The sequence below is a fragment of the Protopterus annectens genome, chromosome 8.part0, assembly GCF_019279795.1.
Source record: "Protopterus annectens isolate FY-2018-M chromosome 8.part0, PAN1.0, whole genome shotgun sequence".
Lineage (NCBI taxonomy): Eukaryota > Metazoa > Chordata > Ceratodontiformes > Protopteridae > Protopterus > Protopterus annectens.
Window position 1 is genome coordinate 213,935,388 of NC_056741.1, and position 18,577 is coordinate 213,953,964.

The 18,577-nt window shown below is 47.2% G+C and overlaps 1 protein-coding gene across 2 annotated transcripts in view; it reads left to right on the forward strand.

Annotated features, from left to right (window-relative positions):
* Positions 1-18,577, forward strand: part of LOC122808703 (endothelin-converting enzyme 1-like) — a 1,298,251-nt gene that overhangs the window by 1,219,840 nt on the left and 59,834 nt on the right. The gene's annotated exons all lie outside the window — the stretch shown is intronic.

The following is an 18,577-nucleotide window of genomic DNA, read 5'->3' on the forward strand; positions in this document are numbered from 1 at the left end:
ACATCCGCAAATGCCAGGACGCCGGCAGGGATTGTATAGAGAGTGTACGATCAGACATAGTACTGTCCCACGGTAGACATATACAACCACACGGCAGTGGTGTACTCGGGGCAACTATACATGTATGGAGCTCTACAGCAACAATACGTAGACACACTACGCACCACAGACAGTACACCCTTCCAGATAGTCACCCAGTGTGTACTCGGTAGGCATCCATCCTGATGTTGAAGATGGAAATCCGTTGCCTGGATGACCACCATGGCAATACAGGATGTCAACGGCCATGCCCATGCACAGAGGGACATCACCGACACAAGGTGTCACTGGCCATGGCCGCACACCTGGTAATATACGTCAGTTCGGACTGTACTGTGTGTCGATCTACACAACGGCATACTGGGCATGCTCACACGCTTAGCTGTTGCAAAGGGCCATCTTGCATGCAGATGGAGTGTAAACACGGAAGGTCTCAGTTTGGACTGTACCGTGTGTCCATCTACACAACTGCGTACATGGACTGTACTGTGTGTCCATCTACACAACAGCATACTGGGCATGCTCACACACTTAGCTGTTGCAAAGGGCCATCTTGCATGCAGATGGAGTGTAAACACGGAAGGTCTCAGATTGGACTGTACCGTGTGTCCATCTACACAACTGCGTACATGGACTGTACTGTGTGTCCATCTACACAACAGCATACTGGCATGCTCACACACTTAGCTTTTGCAAAGGCCTGTCGTGCATGCAGATGGAGTGTACACACAGAAGGGCACAGTACAGAAGGGCACAGTAAGGTATAACTGTCCACACGCACAGGGCCATCACACATGCAGTGAACTGTACACACACAGCTGCCATCACAGCTGTCACAGGTGCAGGTCACACATGTACACACTGCAGTGTACACTGTAGCTGTCAAGTCATCATCATGTCGTCGGTGCAGCACTACACAGCCTTACAATACCACAACACCATGTGACACATGACCACTGGGCTGTACAGAGGTGTACACCAGCTGTGCAGAGTACACATGTACCAACAGGGATCCAACAGGTGTTATGCATTGCAATGATACCAGTATACATGAACAGGTCAGCTCAAGACATACCACGGCCCTTACACAGCTTTGACACATGACTGTTGCTGTACACCAATGAACACACGTCTGGATATGTCATACATGTGATTGTGTGGATGTGTGCATGGACTGCACACACAATCCTGCCTTCGCCCAGAATGATACCACAATATAAGGATAAAATGATTGACTTCAACAATTGGCTAAGCTTATGGTGTCATTCAAAGGGGATCCAGTATCTGTCTGCCTGGGATGACATGATTGACAGACCACGATGCTTTGCCAGAGATGGTCTGCACCTGTCGCCCCTGGGATTCAGGTTACTGGCTAAGGCTCTTGCCACCCCTATAGTGCCTTTTTTAGGCAAACTTCAAAGGACAAAACCACCACCGTAACAGGTACAAGCATGCAAAATCTGAAGGTAATGCTACTCAATGCTAGAAGTCTAAACCTCAAAATGCACTCTCTCGAGGCACTCCTAAAAATGGAAAACATCAATATCTGTGCAGTAACTGAGACCTGGTTCAAGGCTCCAGAGAGCACCCCTGCAATACCAGGCTACAACTCTTACCACACTTTTCAGCCACCAAACCAGGACCGAAACACTAAAGGTGGAGGAGTGTCAATATTCACCAAGGATATTCACACCACCAGGCTAGTTGGCCAACACAATGTGTCTGAAATTCTCCAAGTGCAACTAACACTAGGTAAGACTGCAATCCAAATTGTAGCTTGCTACAGATCCCCCACCATACCCCAAGATTCTCACTACACCTTTCTAAACATACTGGAAAATATTAAGATAGAACCAAACACCCTAATACTGGGTGATTTTAACTACCCTGCCATTAACTGGGAAAACTACTCATGTCCCAACACCTTTGCGCAACGGCTCTTGGAATTCATAAATTCCAACGCCCTGGATCAACTAATCCATAGTCCCACCATGGGCTCCAATATCCTAGACCTGGTCATTACCAACATGGGAAATCAATGCTCCATACCTATGATCACCCCCTTGTTAGTCAGGTCTGACCATAAGCTAATCACCCTTAACATCCACATCCCACCGCCACCCGCAGTAAAGAAACCACCATAAAAACTTCTCCAAAGCCAACTTCATGCTACTCAAGTCAGAAGTGACAAACTTCATGACACCCATGCAGACGGGAACTGAAAGTTCAACTGCTGAATCCTACACTAAGGCACTGTACGAGCACATCCACTCATGCATGAATCGTGCCATCCCAAATAGAGCCAAAATGCTCTCATCCAAAAAAAGGAAGCCAATCTGGTGGTCCCCAGCCATAAACAAACTTTACAACAAAAGGAAGAAACTTTTGCAGAAAAGAGGAAAATCCCAGGATGCAAAAAACTCCCTTACTAGCCTCAGTAAGAAACTGAGATGCCTCATAAAATCCTCCAAAGCTAGTTACGAAAATAAAATTGCCAAAGATTCCAAAGACAACCACAAAGCATTCTATAACTATGTCAAGAATCTAAATGGCAATGCTCAGATCTGCTCTGAGCTAAAACAGAATGGCATTAAATATACTGATCCGAAGGATATTGCCAGTATCCTGGCAGATCGATTCAGTGCCAACTTCACCCCTCTCACCCCCTAAATGGCCCATCTCAATACCGGAAGATTGCCAAATTCCAGTAATAACGGCCACACAGGTACAAAACGCACTCTCTAAAGCCAAGAATACAGCATCCATGGGACCAGATGACATCCCGGGCTGTGTACTACATGAACTACAATATGAACTGGCACCTCACCTAAGTGTCATGTTTAATCATAGCCTCACCTCAGGTTTCATGCCCACTGAGTGGCGCAGAGCTACAGTTATCCCAATCCACAAGGGGGGATCCACCTTGGATCCCGGAAACTACCGTCCCATCAGTGTGACGAGCCTTATCTGCAAGGCCATGGAGCGTATTATCATGGAACTTATAAACAAAGACATTGGCAACCTTCAAACACTGGACCCCACCCAGTTTGGGTTTGTGAAGGGCCGATCTTGTCTCCTGAACCTGATTGACTTCTTTGAATCAGTCTCCAGAGCCATGGACAAGGGTAAGGTGGTCCACACAGCCTATCTAGACCTTGCCAAGGCCTTTGACACCATCCCCCACTCTGGAATCATAGATAAACTTACTAAGTTGGGCATTAATCCCTATGTCACCCAATGGGTTGCTAAATGGCTTACTGATAGAACCCACACTGTAAAAGTAGCCAACTCCAAATCCAGCTCCAGACAAGTGACAAGTGGAGTACCTCAGGGTTCAGTCCTGGGCAGCTCTTGTTTGGCATCTACTTCTCTGAAGTACAGGTCAACACTAAGGGACTCTGGCTAACAAAGTTTGCAGATGACTGCAAACTGGGAGCCATTATTGAAACCCAAATGATGTGGATACTCTACAAAAGGGCCATACAGAAACAGATGCTTGGTGCCAGAGCCATGGGCTCAAGCTCAATGCCAAGAAATATATTGTTATCCCCTTTGGGAAAAAACATGTATCCATGAATTACCATATAGGTGGCAGTACACTAAACACAGAAAGTGTGATAAGAGACTTAGGGACACAGGTGGACAGTGGTCTCACCTTCGATAACCACATCGCCACAACAGTCAGGAAATCCTTCTATGTGGCACACCTCATCACGAAGGGCTTTTCATCCAGAAAAAAGGAGGTCATTGTCCCACTGTACTCATCCCTCATTAGACCCATTATAGAATACAATGCCCCATTTGGTATGTACCTCTCAAGACATCTGCAACAACTGGAAAGGCCTCAGAAATACCTCACTAAAAGAATCACAGGCCTAAACCAGATGCCCTACGCTGACCGCCTTAAAAAACTCCAGCTATACTCTGTCGCATATCGTGTACTCAGAGGCGATCTCTGCTTAACATACAAGGCCATGTCAAACCCAGAGCTGTTGGACATGCTACACTTAAAGAAATCCCAATCCCTCAGAGCTACACGCTCCAGGGATCTAAACCTTGTCATCACAATAAACAAAACATGCTGGAGGGATAGGTTCCTGACCCAGAGACTCCCCAGACTCTGGAATAGATTGCCCATACATGTCAAGCAGAGTGCCTCTTTGGACCTCTTCAAGAGGAACCTTGACGATTGGATGGGAGAAAGGAAATTCACCCCAGGGATCACGTCAGTCGCCCTGCTAGACAGGGATCCAGGAAAGTAAATAATGTGGGAAGAAATAGCCAGGGAATTGTTATGGCTAGGCTTGTATAGGCCCTAGGGCTGATAGCCTAGTACCAACCTATGAACCTATGACCCTATGAACATACATACATAGCCTTTGATATACCTCGTGCATAACAGTGGCCTAATCAATGCTACACACGCAAATGGAAGGTGGGTCCATGTCTGTTGAATGCTCACACTCCAGGGGGTATCAATGTTGACCGGGACACATACCCTTGTACTGGTCACCTGTGACACCCGTGATGTCATACCACAGTCCATGTGTTATGTATGTCAACACACATGTCCAACATTAGCAATGCATACAAACATGGCAACAGGAGACACATGTGACATCTGTACTGTGCATGCAGCAACCATGCATGTGCAGTGGCCGATGTCCATAACATAGTTGCACCTAACTACGACATGCAGTCGCAATGCAGACCCATCATTGACACCTGTATATGGTGACATACAATCAGCACATATGGAGGGATGTGTGTACATAAAGTGGTGAACCACCTGTGTAGATGTATGTGTGCAGGGGGTGGCTCACAGTTGTGTCACACACCATCCTATCATGCCATGTGCAAACAGTACGCTATGTCACTGTTACGTGACGGTGCTGACATAATGCATACACAGCGGTCAGGTGTTACCAACTGTATGTCACATGGCACCTGTAACACCTACAACCTCCCGTGTGCATATAGCAACACATTTGCCAGATATAGCGTTGGTACACATAATGCAATCAATACCGCTGCATGTCTATCAAACGTGTCATCATATGGCAGGTGTATCATTCCCAGCACTGCCATGTGTGTCCGAATGTGTGACCAGAGATGCCACATATCATGGGGAATATGTCCCAGTTGTTACACATCCCTGTACACCGTTGTAGAGATCTGTACATACGTCAGTGTGGGAAGCATGACGTCGGCTGGTGTAGTGCATCACACACGTCGGCTGCCCGTATACACATGTGTGGTCACCACAGTGTGTGTGTGTGTCTGTATGTATGTCTGGTGCTTGGTGTGAGGGTGTATGCTAATATACAGTGAGAAATGATCACTAACCCCACGTGGTGACTAACCCGTAATGGTGATGCAGTGCACTGCCCTGTTGATGCCATAGGTCCCAGCCATACTGGCTACCTGTGCATGTTCCTTCTCTGTGACACGTCGTGTGGGTGCATAGTACTGTGAGGGTGATGACCACATAGGCAAGAATCCCCACCTGAACACTATGGGGTGTGCGTTATAGTGGTGTACACCCCGTGAATGTGGCCATGTTCCCGTACTGTTACAGGGTCCTACTGCTGCACAGTGTGGCCTCCAGCTACCAAGTGACACCTTACATCATCATTGGCCAGACCGCTGTGTACAACCCCTGCACCATGTCACCATACCTGTAATGTGTCCTGCTATGTATGTCACGTCTCTGTCCAGTGTAGCCTGTGGCACTGACCACATGCTTCAGGTGCAGTATATGTGCGGACATCTGTGTCATGTTGGTGTTACCAACAGTCAAGTTGAGGGTACATGTAGCATGCTGATATTGCCAGACGTGCCTGTGAGTAATCCACAGTTACACGTGGGGGACTGCAAACACTGCTACCTGTAGGCACATGCAAGTACACCATAGGAGGGAACCAGGGTATCACAACCAACATGGTGCTACAGATGTAACCGAGACACATACCGTGAACACATCACAATGCATGCTGCACCTGCACTACATGGTATGACCGGTGCATGTCGACAGTACACAACCTATGTCGCATACACATCTCTCAGTATTCACACACAACCACTGCAACATACACATCCCTCACTATGCATACACAGGTAATATTACATACACCTCTCACTATTCTGTTCACCCTGTGCATCAGAATATTTGTGCATAACCCTGCACCGATGGTGTGGATGACAGGGATGCGGCACAAGCTTCAGCATATGCACAGGGTGATATGTTTGCCAGGGGCATAGGCTGCACCAATGGATAACATCATGTGTGTGTGTAAGGGCCGGTGAGTTGATTGGACATGTCTGTTCAGAATGCATGTGGATGTTGTGGAGCCCTACAGTTGTGTTTGCTGTGTGCATGTATGTGTGTACACAGTTCTGCCATTTGTGAGGCCTACACGGGGTATAATTGACAGCCCCAGATTGTACAGACCAGGTTGTACAGCTCACTGTGTCCATCCACGGCCACGTGACCTGTGCCTGCCTGGGGTTGCACGGGCACTACCAGTTGGAGGTACAGAGTGGCTACTGTCCGATGACACATGTCCGCTGGAACCGTGTCCCCGCTGAGAACGTCCAGGGCCACGTCCACATGGCCTGCTGTGTCCTGGTGTTGACAGCGCAGCACCAGCTGCACTGCTACTGCTACCAGCACTATGGGAGTGGGCATATGAGGTGGCACGCTCACGTCGACCTACACTAGGTGGTGTTGCTGGCCTACATCCACATGGCCTACACCTCACTCCTACCACATGTTCCAGCACAGACAGCTCCCGCTCGTGGATTGCCATGCCTCGGTCAAGGATTCCGACCATTTCACCCAATCGCCTATCCAGAACATTTGCCACTGCCTGGATGTTGTCATTTAGGGTATGGATAGCAGCCCTCTGCAGCCTCTGCCCTTCTCTGTTCTGCCATTCAGCACATGACTGTGCCGCCATTACAGTCTGGAACATGCGTCTGGTGATACCAGCTGCTGCGCTCTGTCCTGCAGGTGCATGTCTGCCAGAGGTCCACCTACGAGCAGCACCGGCCACATGCCTGTGTGGCACATCTGCAGTCATTACACTGACACCATGGTGTGTAGACACACCTTCTGTAGCCACCACACGTCCCTGTCCCACGCTAACAGACGCTGACTGTCCTTCCTCTATGGCCACTGGTGATGCGGTATGTGTTGGCAGCAGAACTGTGTGCGGGGAAGAGGGGGACATAGCTGGGATGGTAACCATTGGCACAGATTCAGCCCCTGACAACCCTGCCTGTACCTCATGCATATGTTCATCACCACTAGTATCTGTGGGGACACTAACATCAGATGGACCGCAGGAGGGTAACGCACCTACATCACCTGTGAATGCAAAGAAATACTGTAAAGTACAATAGACACAGACACACACACACACACAGACACACACACACACACACAGACACACACACACACACACACACACACACACACACACACACACACACACACACACACACACACACACACACACACACACACACAGACACACACACAGACACACACACAGACACAGACACACACACACACAGACACACCATGCATGTGATTTGTCAGATGGCATGCAGCATGACTGTGATACAGCAGAGGGCATGCAGCTCAGACATTAATAGTGTTAGTAAGCATACCTCCCTGGGGTGCACACTACAGCAAGCAGGTGTCATATCAGTAGCCATGCAGTTCACACAATCATGGTAGTATGCATGCATCCCTGTGATACACCATGTGGCCCAGAACAGGATAACAGTACACATGGCTGACGTGACCTTGACATGTAATCTGCTGACATGTGCATTAACATGCATACATGTCTGACACAATGATGTCCTGACACATGTACAGCATCATAATGGGCTTCACATTGCAGTGTTGTGTGTATGCCCTACAGATGGAATGCATGTTTAGCAAATGTGCATGAGCATGGGAGGGTAGTGTGAGCCGTCTACATTGCTATACAGTGTGAAGTCAAGACACTGTGCCATTGCATGGCATCATGAGGCATCTATGTTGCTGTAGAATGCATAATATGTACACATTGCATAGCCATAACTGCAACACAGTCGTGATGTTCAACAGATCGTATATGGTAGACTTCAGTGACACCTCCAGTAGCTGTGCACAGGCTTTTAGGTTGTCCAGTGTACCACATCAACTGTATAATCTGTCAACTAAGGCTATAATTGGACCATGTGTGGACAATGTGCAACAGGGTGTATACACATCCCATGTACTGTGTGGCTACATGTCTCTGGCCATCCCCCATGGCCATGTGTGCACATGTGTTGGCCAAATGTGTGTGATGGCCATCTATCTCACATGTCTGTGTTGTCCCATATGACATACACCCATAGATGTCAGATATGTCACAATCCACAGGGCTATGCAGACAACGGGTTGTATGTTTGGTATGTGGGGTATAGGTCATGCGATAGTGTGACAATATTGCATACAGAACACTACGTGTCTGGGACATGTCAGGTGGCACATCACAATGTGTGCACCCAATGCAGGGGCATATGACACAATGGTGACACCTGTGGGCTGCCCATATCACAGCTCACTGTGTGGTACTGTGTGCGTACCACACATGTTGTTCCAATGCATACTACATATGCCTCTATTGTAGAACACCTTCACCGTTGTATGCACAGCTGACCACACATGTCGCAATGACAAGTACTGTGGTTTCAAGTCGGTGTATCATTTTGTTTGTATATATTGCACATGGGTGGCCTGTGTGAATGATGGGTGATGCAACCTGCATATCGTGACTGGAACAAACATCAGGTGTGCAAGTGTTAACTGGCCACATGGCAAATAGATCTACACTGTAACATGCCTGATACTGATGACAGTCTCACCTGCAACGGACTCATGTCTGTGCGGCATGCCAGAGGTACCTGTATAGGGGTGACACAGCAGTATGAACATTATCCATGACTGTATGACAGCCACAGGTTGCACTGTGCATGTGAACACATTCACCTGTGTAATAGCATATAGTATGCACATGTGTGCATACACAGCGTAGCATACTGTAGTATGCAGCATGTGTGTCCACATACCTTGCATATGTTGTTACTTTACATAATGTACAGTGACACATGCAACTAAATGGGATATAATAGCCATATGTGCAGTACTGACTTACCAGGCAACTCCAGGCTCATTGGTTGGGAGACACCCACCTCCATGATGGCAGCTAGTGTTTGTGGATGCTGTTCCCTGGGTGTCCCCAGACTGGCCAGTAGCTCCTCGGTGTGTGTGAGTGGGGGCTGGGTTGGTGGCCCACCACCTGTTCCACCTTGTTCCCTGGCGATTGCAGTGGCACGCTGTTTTGCATGTCGTATCAAGTCCGTGCAGTGTCTGCGCACCTGCTGGTAGGTGCGGTTATGGCCACCCACATCGTTCACCCTCCTGCTGGGCATGCTGTGGCACATGGCTGAACAACAAGTCATAGTTGTCATGGAGCTGTGGGATGAGGACATCATCCTCCAGGCGGCTGTATGCTGGGAGGCATGTACGGGGCATTATCTGTAAGACATAATGATGGTGACAGGTCACATTTGCAGAGATGTACAGAGATACTGCTGCACATACATTTCTATGACATCTACTACATCTGCACAGTTATCTTTGCAAAGCATCATGACACTGGCACGACTGATGTGTTTGTGTCACACACATGTCACACCCATTATGCATTGGATATCATCACCATATATGTGTGTCACCTCATTACAGTGTTCATACTCCATGTAAATGCTGTCTTGCTGTGGGCATGTCTATTTGCCTGCACATGTGTTCTTACCTATCTGCACATGCCTGGATGTGTCCACGGTAATGCTGTTGACCTGGATGCTGTGTATATGTCACATATCAACACAGACACAGCCGTAATGGACTTGAGCAGTGACAATGCACACATACGCATGGACACCTGTACATGCATGTGTTTTGCCATATACATCTACACAGCACTGTACAACTGTTCACCATCCTGCCACGGATCGCCTGTATTGCACATGTGATAGACATGGGACAATGGCTAGTCAGACGACATTCGCAGGGATGGTTATCAACCATAGCATGTGCGGGCACAGTTTCCAAGCTGTAACAGACAGCCATTATGCCACCGCAAGGTGCATCAGTGCCACATTACTGATCCAGTCAGTTGATAGTACATCTACCATGCGGCCAAGACACCATGTATGACTGGGATGACATGTGCAGCTTTTATGGACAGGGTTGCATGGTATGGCGGGAGTATGTCACATATATGGCACAGGGATCTGTCCAGCCTGTGGTGATCCTAGTATTAGGATGGTGGCTGTCCATGACATATGTCTTATAGATCAGGATATGGACATGTAGCATGTCCATCATCATGGTGTAGCAAATGTCTTTCTGCAAGGTAGACAGCATGCTGCATAGTGGAGGTGAGGATTGTGAAGGCTGGTATCGCACATCCATGCATAGCCATTATCCCTTAAAGGTGGTATGTGATCCAATATTGGTCACCACAGTGCTGTATATGCCTGTCCAGTGATCTCCGTGCTCATGGATGGCACCCTGACATGACATGGGTACCTCATATGACTACCTAAGGGGCCTGGAGATGTCACCAAGTCGGGGGGTGCACTGCACAGCACCATCCCTTACACAGTGTCCATAATGTTGACCACAGCCTAGGTAGTAGTTTATGGGTACAGGGATGTTCACCTAGCAGTGACAATGCTGGTATCATCCATCAGACTGTGCACATATGTCACACACCTCACCCACACAGCCCATTCTGTATGTTGTTCACAACACTGACACAGCTATACTGATAGGTCATGGCCATTCACAGCCTTACATACACAGATGCCTAACATTTGTCTGTGTGGTATGGGCTACAATGAGGGTGGGGTACAACACATTAACCCTGTTCTACTGTAGCTGGCACTGGTGTGATGTGCACATGTCACTCTTGCACCTTTTGTAGTTGTGAGTCTGTCAACAGGCCACTGGTGGAACACTCCTGTGACATACAAAGGTATTTGTAATCAAACATCCGTGCTGTCTTGTACATCTGTACTGCTAACATCTACAGTGATAATGGTTCATGGACATGCACACCATACTCAGCAGGGTTATAGTGTGGTGCCACCCAAAATGACTGTCATCACCACTTGTGGGTTGATATTATCCAACACCCTATCTGTATTGTATGGTCATGCTAGGCACTTGTTCAGAACTTGTGAGCATGTCATGAGCTACTGATTACTATAGCACCCATTCCACACCATTTCCCATAGGTACACTGGCTGTCCTACACTTCCCAGCTTGCTTATGGTACAACAGCTGTTGTACACACGTAATGCACATATCCTGTGGGATATGGTTGTATATACAGGCATGTCCAACTGTCACGTACCAGTGCTACTGCCTGTCTATATGAGGGATATGTCATACATGTGGCAATAGAGCAATTGTCTCATGTACACATTCAATGCTCACCTCCCAACATACGACACTACAGCCTGTGGGGATGCACTTCTGCAGCCGTGCTGGGGCATACCTCTCAAGTGCACCTCATTTCAACGGACGTTCCTCATTTGGGGTCTTAAAAAGTTGTTTCTCAAGGTTCCACATTGAAAGGGTCTGTCACACATTCATTGTTGGAAATTGTTTACTTGCTAGCCATGGCTAAATAGATGGGAATCATATTAATTAATTAGAATATCTTTTTTATACGTAAAACCAGCCTATTTTAGCCATCATATGCCCTTCCCAGTTGAAGCTGTTAGTAAGCCAGTTGTAAGTGTTCCACGTTTTGCCCATTTGTCACACATTATGAGGGCTAATGTTCCTCATTTTGGGTACAGGAGGTTGACAGCTATGGCTGGGGGTAATGCTGTCACCAACCCTGACTGCACCTGACAGTCATTTGGGGATGTGTAACATTCGCAACACACCCCACCCATCACATAGTCTCACATGATCTACACCACTGGCCACACCTACGAGGACAACTTGTGCAGTACGTCTCCATACTCAGTGTAGGCACCAGAGGTAGCCCCCATCATGGAAGACAACATCACCAGCTTATAACCCACAGACTCATGTGTGCCCATCACATACAGCCAATAGGGAGTTATAACATTCACAACACACCAGTCATAGGTGACTCTGTAGGTAGTCACACTGCAGTTCCACACAGCAGGCTACACAAGGTGATAGTCGCTTACATCTTGCTGTTGGGTAACTGCTTCTGCAACATAACCTATGCACCCATGCCACACCTCACCAGGTACAATGTGACTGTCATTCTCCATGTTAGTGTGACTGCCCTGTGATGCCACTTCACAGACTACGTGTGCAGGGACATGCAATAGCTCACCAGTCTTATAGCCCTGAGGGTATGGGCCAAGCCCTGGGGAGCATTTTGCATTCGTCCGGACATGATACCACTGTACAACAACCGACTGTGTCACTTCAACAGTTGCCTATGCTCCTATTGTCATTCCACAGGCATCTGGTATCTGTCCGCTTTGACTGACCTGGTCAAACACAATGCTGTGGCACAGATGACTTGCACCTGTCAGCCCTGGGAGTACAGCTCACATGTAAGGCTCTTGCTGCTTCTATACTGCCTGTCTTGCACAGTTTCCAATAACTTTCACCGGCAGAACGGGAACTGGCAAGCACGACATGAGGTCATGTGACACAATGCTTGCATCTTCCTCTGTGATGCACGCAGGCAAGGCACACCTTATAATGCACCACTCAAACATCTCTGCAGTGACTGGGACATGCCTCTAGGCTCTGCAGAGCACACCTGCAATGACAGGTTATAGACAGACCATACCTTTCAGGCACATACCTGGACCGGCTCACCCACAGCTGAGGGGTTCCCATATCCCACTATGTTGTGCACACATCCTGGCTAGTTACTTAGCACAATGCATCAGAGGTGCTCCACGTGCAACTAACTGTGTCCGGGACCGCTATACACATTGTAACAAGGTACAGAGTCAACATCATACCCCACGGTTAACATACCTTATTTGTTGGTATATTGGACAGTGGGCCTCAGACAGCTACTACGGATGTGTGACTGACACTACCCCACACTTAACTGGGATAGACATTCATGTACCGACACATCCATGAGTCATAACCTCCGCTCTGCTGGATCAACCCATACACACCACCTCCAAGACCTACATTAACCTTGACATGAACACTACCACCATGTGACTGGTGTTACACACCTGGGGTTATCCCCTCATTGGTGGATTCCAAACATATGCTAATCAACCTTGTTAGCCACATCCCGGCACCACACCCATCACAGCATACACAGTACATGAGTACTGCAACACCTACTACAGACGTCTGCTGACAGCGGTTGTTAACGTCATGACACCCGTGCAGATGGACAATGCACATACAAATGCTGACACATACCCCAGTGCACTTCATTAGCATGTACACAACTGCATAGATCATGCTATTCCACACAGAGCCATGATGGTACATACCAGATAACAGACGCCACTCTGGTGGTCATGTTCCATGGACATATGATGTACAACAACAGGTGTAGGCTGTTGCACAGTGGTGTACATTCCCATGGGTGGGGTGGCTCACTGGTCAGCCGTGGTAGGGCCACAGGGTCCCTCATCACATACTCCAAGACTAGCTATGTAAACATGACTGCGACACATTCAGGGGTGTACCACCAGGCATTATGGTGGTATGTCAGTAGTCGATGGCAACACCCACATCTGCTGTCACATACAACAGTCACTCAGGAACATTACAGACCCAGGTGATGTTGGCAACATGCTGGAGGATGGATTCAATGCTAACATTACACCCTCTCACTCACTACAGGGCCACAGTCCATGCAGGAACATTGTGGTGTCCTTGTGGTCACACCTACACAGTACTGACCTGCACTCTGTATGTCCTGGGACACTGGCCCCATGTCACCTTCCAACGTCCCAGGCTGTGATGTCCACCAACCTCTGAATAACATGTCTCCCCACTAGGCCACCATATTAAGTAATAGCCTTGTTTCAGACATTGTAGCCCCTGAATGGCACACAGCAGCATTTATCACACTACACACAGGTGGCACCACAATGCACGAGTGGGTCTATAGTCCTACACACCTGACTGGACTGTTCTGCATGGCTATGGGGCACATCATCAAGGACGTCATTCACAGAGACATTGTTGGGCTCCCGTCCTTTGCTGCCACCTGGGTTGGGCTTGTTAGGGCCAGAGCATGGCCCCTACACATGGTGGACTCCTTTCATACAGTTATCAGGGCAGTTGCTGATGGTACAGGAGTCCACACATCCTACATTATCCTCTCATTGCCTTTCAGCACCATTCTCCATTCTGGTATTGATAACATATGCATCCACCTGCACATCGTACCCTATGTCTCAGGATGTTATGCAATGTGGCAAATGGACAGGACACACACAGTGAGGCCAGCATACCATAGTACCTACTACATGTCAGGTACATTTGGCATACCACAGTTCTCAGTCATAGGGCCCCTCATGTTCAGTATATGCTTCCCTGCGGTACAGGCTAGCACAGGAGACTTTCCATGCCTAGCTTTCAAACCCCTACATACAAAGCGCCATGATTGCTCCACCAGCTGGTACTGACTCCATCCATACGGGTGTCGCTGTGACAGATACATGATATGACTATCAAGGCATCAAGCTGCATGACACAAGGTGCATGAACATCACCTTTGCATTACACCATTCACCCACTGACTATCACATGGGTGGTAGTCCCCTACATACATATCACATTGTACATGTTTGCAGTACACACATATGTCGCACCCACTCCTGTGGTTACCGTATTGCCAATGTGGCATGGATATCCTTCTACGTGGCCACACCTATCTGTACTGGGTGTGTAGCTGGTACATAGGCACCCATTGTACCTCTGAACTCAAGACATCTACACACATTCAAGTGTACACCACCCCATTTAGGGTGTACCTTACACAACAGCTACAGCTTTACATACCACAACATTAACACGCCATGACGTTTACTGAGCTCCAGCAGTTTAAGTATGCGGCTGCACTACGGGCACCACATCTGTACACATTTGCATACTACATACTCAGGGGTGACCTCTGCTGATCAGACAGGGCCCATGTCCACAACATTATTAATGAATATACTCCTCATACGTGACATAAGCAAAAGCCACTGTGAGCAACATGCTCATGGATATGTGCACACACGCCACAATGAGTGGGATGTGCTTGAGGGTTACATTCCCAAACCGGACACTCACCATGCTTTGGAACATAAGTCCTATGTACATCACGCAGGGACACTCAGTAGCACTGTTCATGTGATACCTCCCTTGGTGGTTGGGAGACACATGTAGGCCTGGGATCACTGCACTGGCTGTACTGTGCAGGTGACACATGGCTCTGCTGTTCACAGGCCACTACCCTAAAGAGGTGCCACTAGTGTGAACACTGTAGTTGTGCTTACACATGGACTTGCCAGACTGCATAGTACCCCACTATGCACCTGTGAAGCTATTACATGTCCTTTGTGCATGGTTACTTGGTAGCCCTTCCATTTAGATTAGCTATCATGCTATTACAATGTCCCATGCCTACAAGCCATATGTATCCTGTTATTGTACATGCCAATAGACGATACCTGTGGTATGCATGATATGCCTGTTATGCTGTGTAGAATATCTGTCATATCTACCTACAATACTATACATTACACATATTTCACATAGTATCCCATAATGCAAAGCATACTTGCACAGCGGGACCACCTTAGATATGTCATTAACGTTATATGCCCATACACATGCGTGCTGTGACAGTATATCAACATATACTATCCCCTGCTATGGCACATCCTTGTTGGACATACCCTACCACTGATGGCGGGTTGTATGGAATTGTTCTGTTTAACGCCCTCATGTAGCATCCCTTGTGGTGTCTGTGCTGTGTACCTTGTGTCCCACTGCTGGACGCACAGTTTCTACAAGTGTTAGTATGCTCAGCAAGACATCACTACATAAATACCTTTTCCCACTTTATGCATTGCGGACATGTTTAATTAATGCAAACCAGGCTATACATATAGTAAAACTAATTAATACAGATCATGCTATACATAACCTTACATATCGGGTGTTCTGCATACCTTGTTATCATTATGGCGTTTAATTTCTATCTCTCTCACAGTGTTTCAACTGGTATTCGGTATGAGCATATGGTTTGAATGTCTGCCAAGTCATCCTTATATATGTCGATACCTGTAACATGTGGATTCATCCCACCAATTGGTGTTCCTGAGTGACTAATTACTTGCATATCAGCTGTGCAGCTACTCCATTCGCCAATTACGCGGCAACAGTGGGGTATAATTGAATTCTCCACTTGGGCGTTGCCTATTTGCCCTACCTTCGGGGAGACGGTCTGTATTATGTTTTGTTATGTGTAATTGCAACTGCTATGCATGGAGACAAATATACTTTGAATTCATGTCCCCCATGGATTGTGTGTGACAGGTAGATTATTTGGTTCAACATGTGGGTGTACCTGTCATCCCAACGTCTGATAACGGAGTATTGCAAACAAAACCTGTAACATGGCTGTTTGTTCCATTATACAATGCCTGCAATTTTGCATGACGCCTTTAATTGTGTCTCTCACACGGTATGTTGAGGGTTCTGCAGATGTAATTGACTGACTGGATGTTTGTGCTGCTATTACAGTCTGTATTGCTTTAGTTTCTAGTGTGGGGGATGTCGGTGGGTGTACGTAGCATATACAGGTTTGTGGGCCTTGCATTTCTACATAATCCATATATATGTGTGTGGGCTCCGTCCCTAATTAGAGAGCTAACAGTTAGTAGACTTATGTTACGGGATTGTACGTTGGGCCATTGTTAATTGGTTTCTATATCATCTGCAGGTGAGCTTGCTACTTGTATACCTCCGTAATTGCAGCGATATATCAAGGGATATGTGTAAGTGACAGCTATTCCTTCTATTTCTGTCCCAGATATTTGCAGTCATTGCGGTTGTGTTGGTAAAAGAGCCTGTTTGCCATGGGTTGCCACCTTTTCATATGGTCATTGTTGGACACTTACGGGACACACAGCGGTGTTTACAGGCCAACATGTAGCCATGGTCAGTACACAGGTTAGCACATACTTTTATCCTCAATACATACCTATTGTTGTGGGACTTTGGCTACTTATCATATTGCATGTAACATTTACGTTTCTTACATACAGGCATAACTATTAAATATGACTATTACATTATATGGGACATATTAATGTCCTACCATCTCGGACATTTGCCCTTTGTACTGTTTTATGTCAGAACACACCTGCCCAGGGTGGGGCTGTCCCTCCTACTGTGGGACAGGTAGTAACCGTATGCCTACGGCTAGCTATACCCACACCTACTGTACTCATCTGCCTCTGACTTGACACTAACAAACACATGTTGCGGACACACACACACATTACAGTCACATGGAGACGCACACGGCACCCTCAACGCACACTTACACAGACTACGGCACTCACAAACACAGTTGAACACAGTACCTACGTGGACCGCAACACCGGCAGTAGTGACTAAATGTCCCTTCATATCATCATACTATTACTCGCGGCTGTACTGTTCCGGTACTGTGTTCTATCGGTCTTTCAGCCTCGTGGTTACACATGTCGGTATGTTACACATTCCATAGTTGGCGGTATCCTATTTATTTGTACCTCCAAGGTGTTATGAATGTCGTTGAACTATCTATTATATTTGCAGATATCGCTGACTCCATCTATATCAACATATATCACTCTATTGCCCTTTCTATCTGTATTATATATATGCATATGTGCACATATATATATATATATATATATATATATATATATATATATATATATATGTATATATATATATATATATATATATATATATATATATATATCTGGCGGGGAACATGACAGGCACACAGCACCACCATATGCTGTAAGGCTCATGTACTGTTCAGGTGTTGGCATTCCGTGTTCCACTAGCTGTTGTGTTTACAATGTTTGAGGGCTGCCTATGTAGGAGTCACACATTGGGCCACCTATACATTACAATTTACAAGTGGTCATGTCTATGTGCCATCCATTTTACTGTGTGTGCAGGTGGAGAAGTGTCAGTCTGTAGGGGCCTTCACTGTCAGAGTATGTGCTATACGTTCCCTCTTTGCCAAGGCATAGGCATATTGGGCACGCCTCCATCTGCCTACTGGGGCTGGCACAGTGTGTTCATGGTCTGAATCCCTCTGTGCCTGTAATGGCCTTGGCAATTGCGGTGGGCTATGAGGGCCTTCACCATTTTGTCCCTGCTGCAGCTGCTTCCGCAGGATCATATTATGTAGCATGGCACATACTATGACGATGTGGGCACATGTGC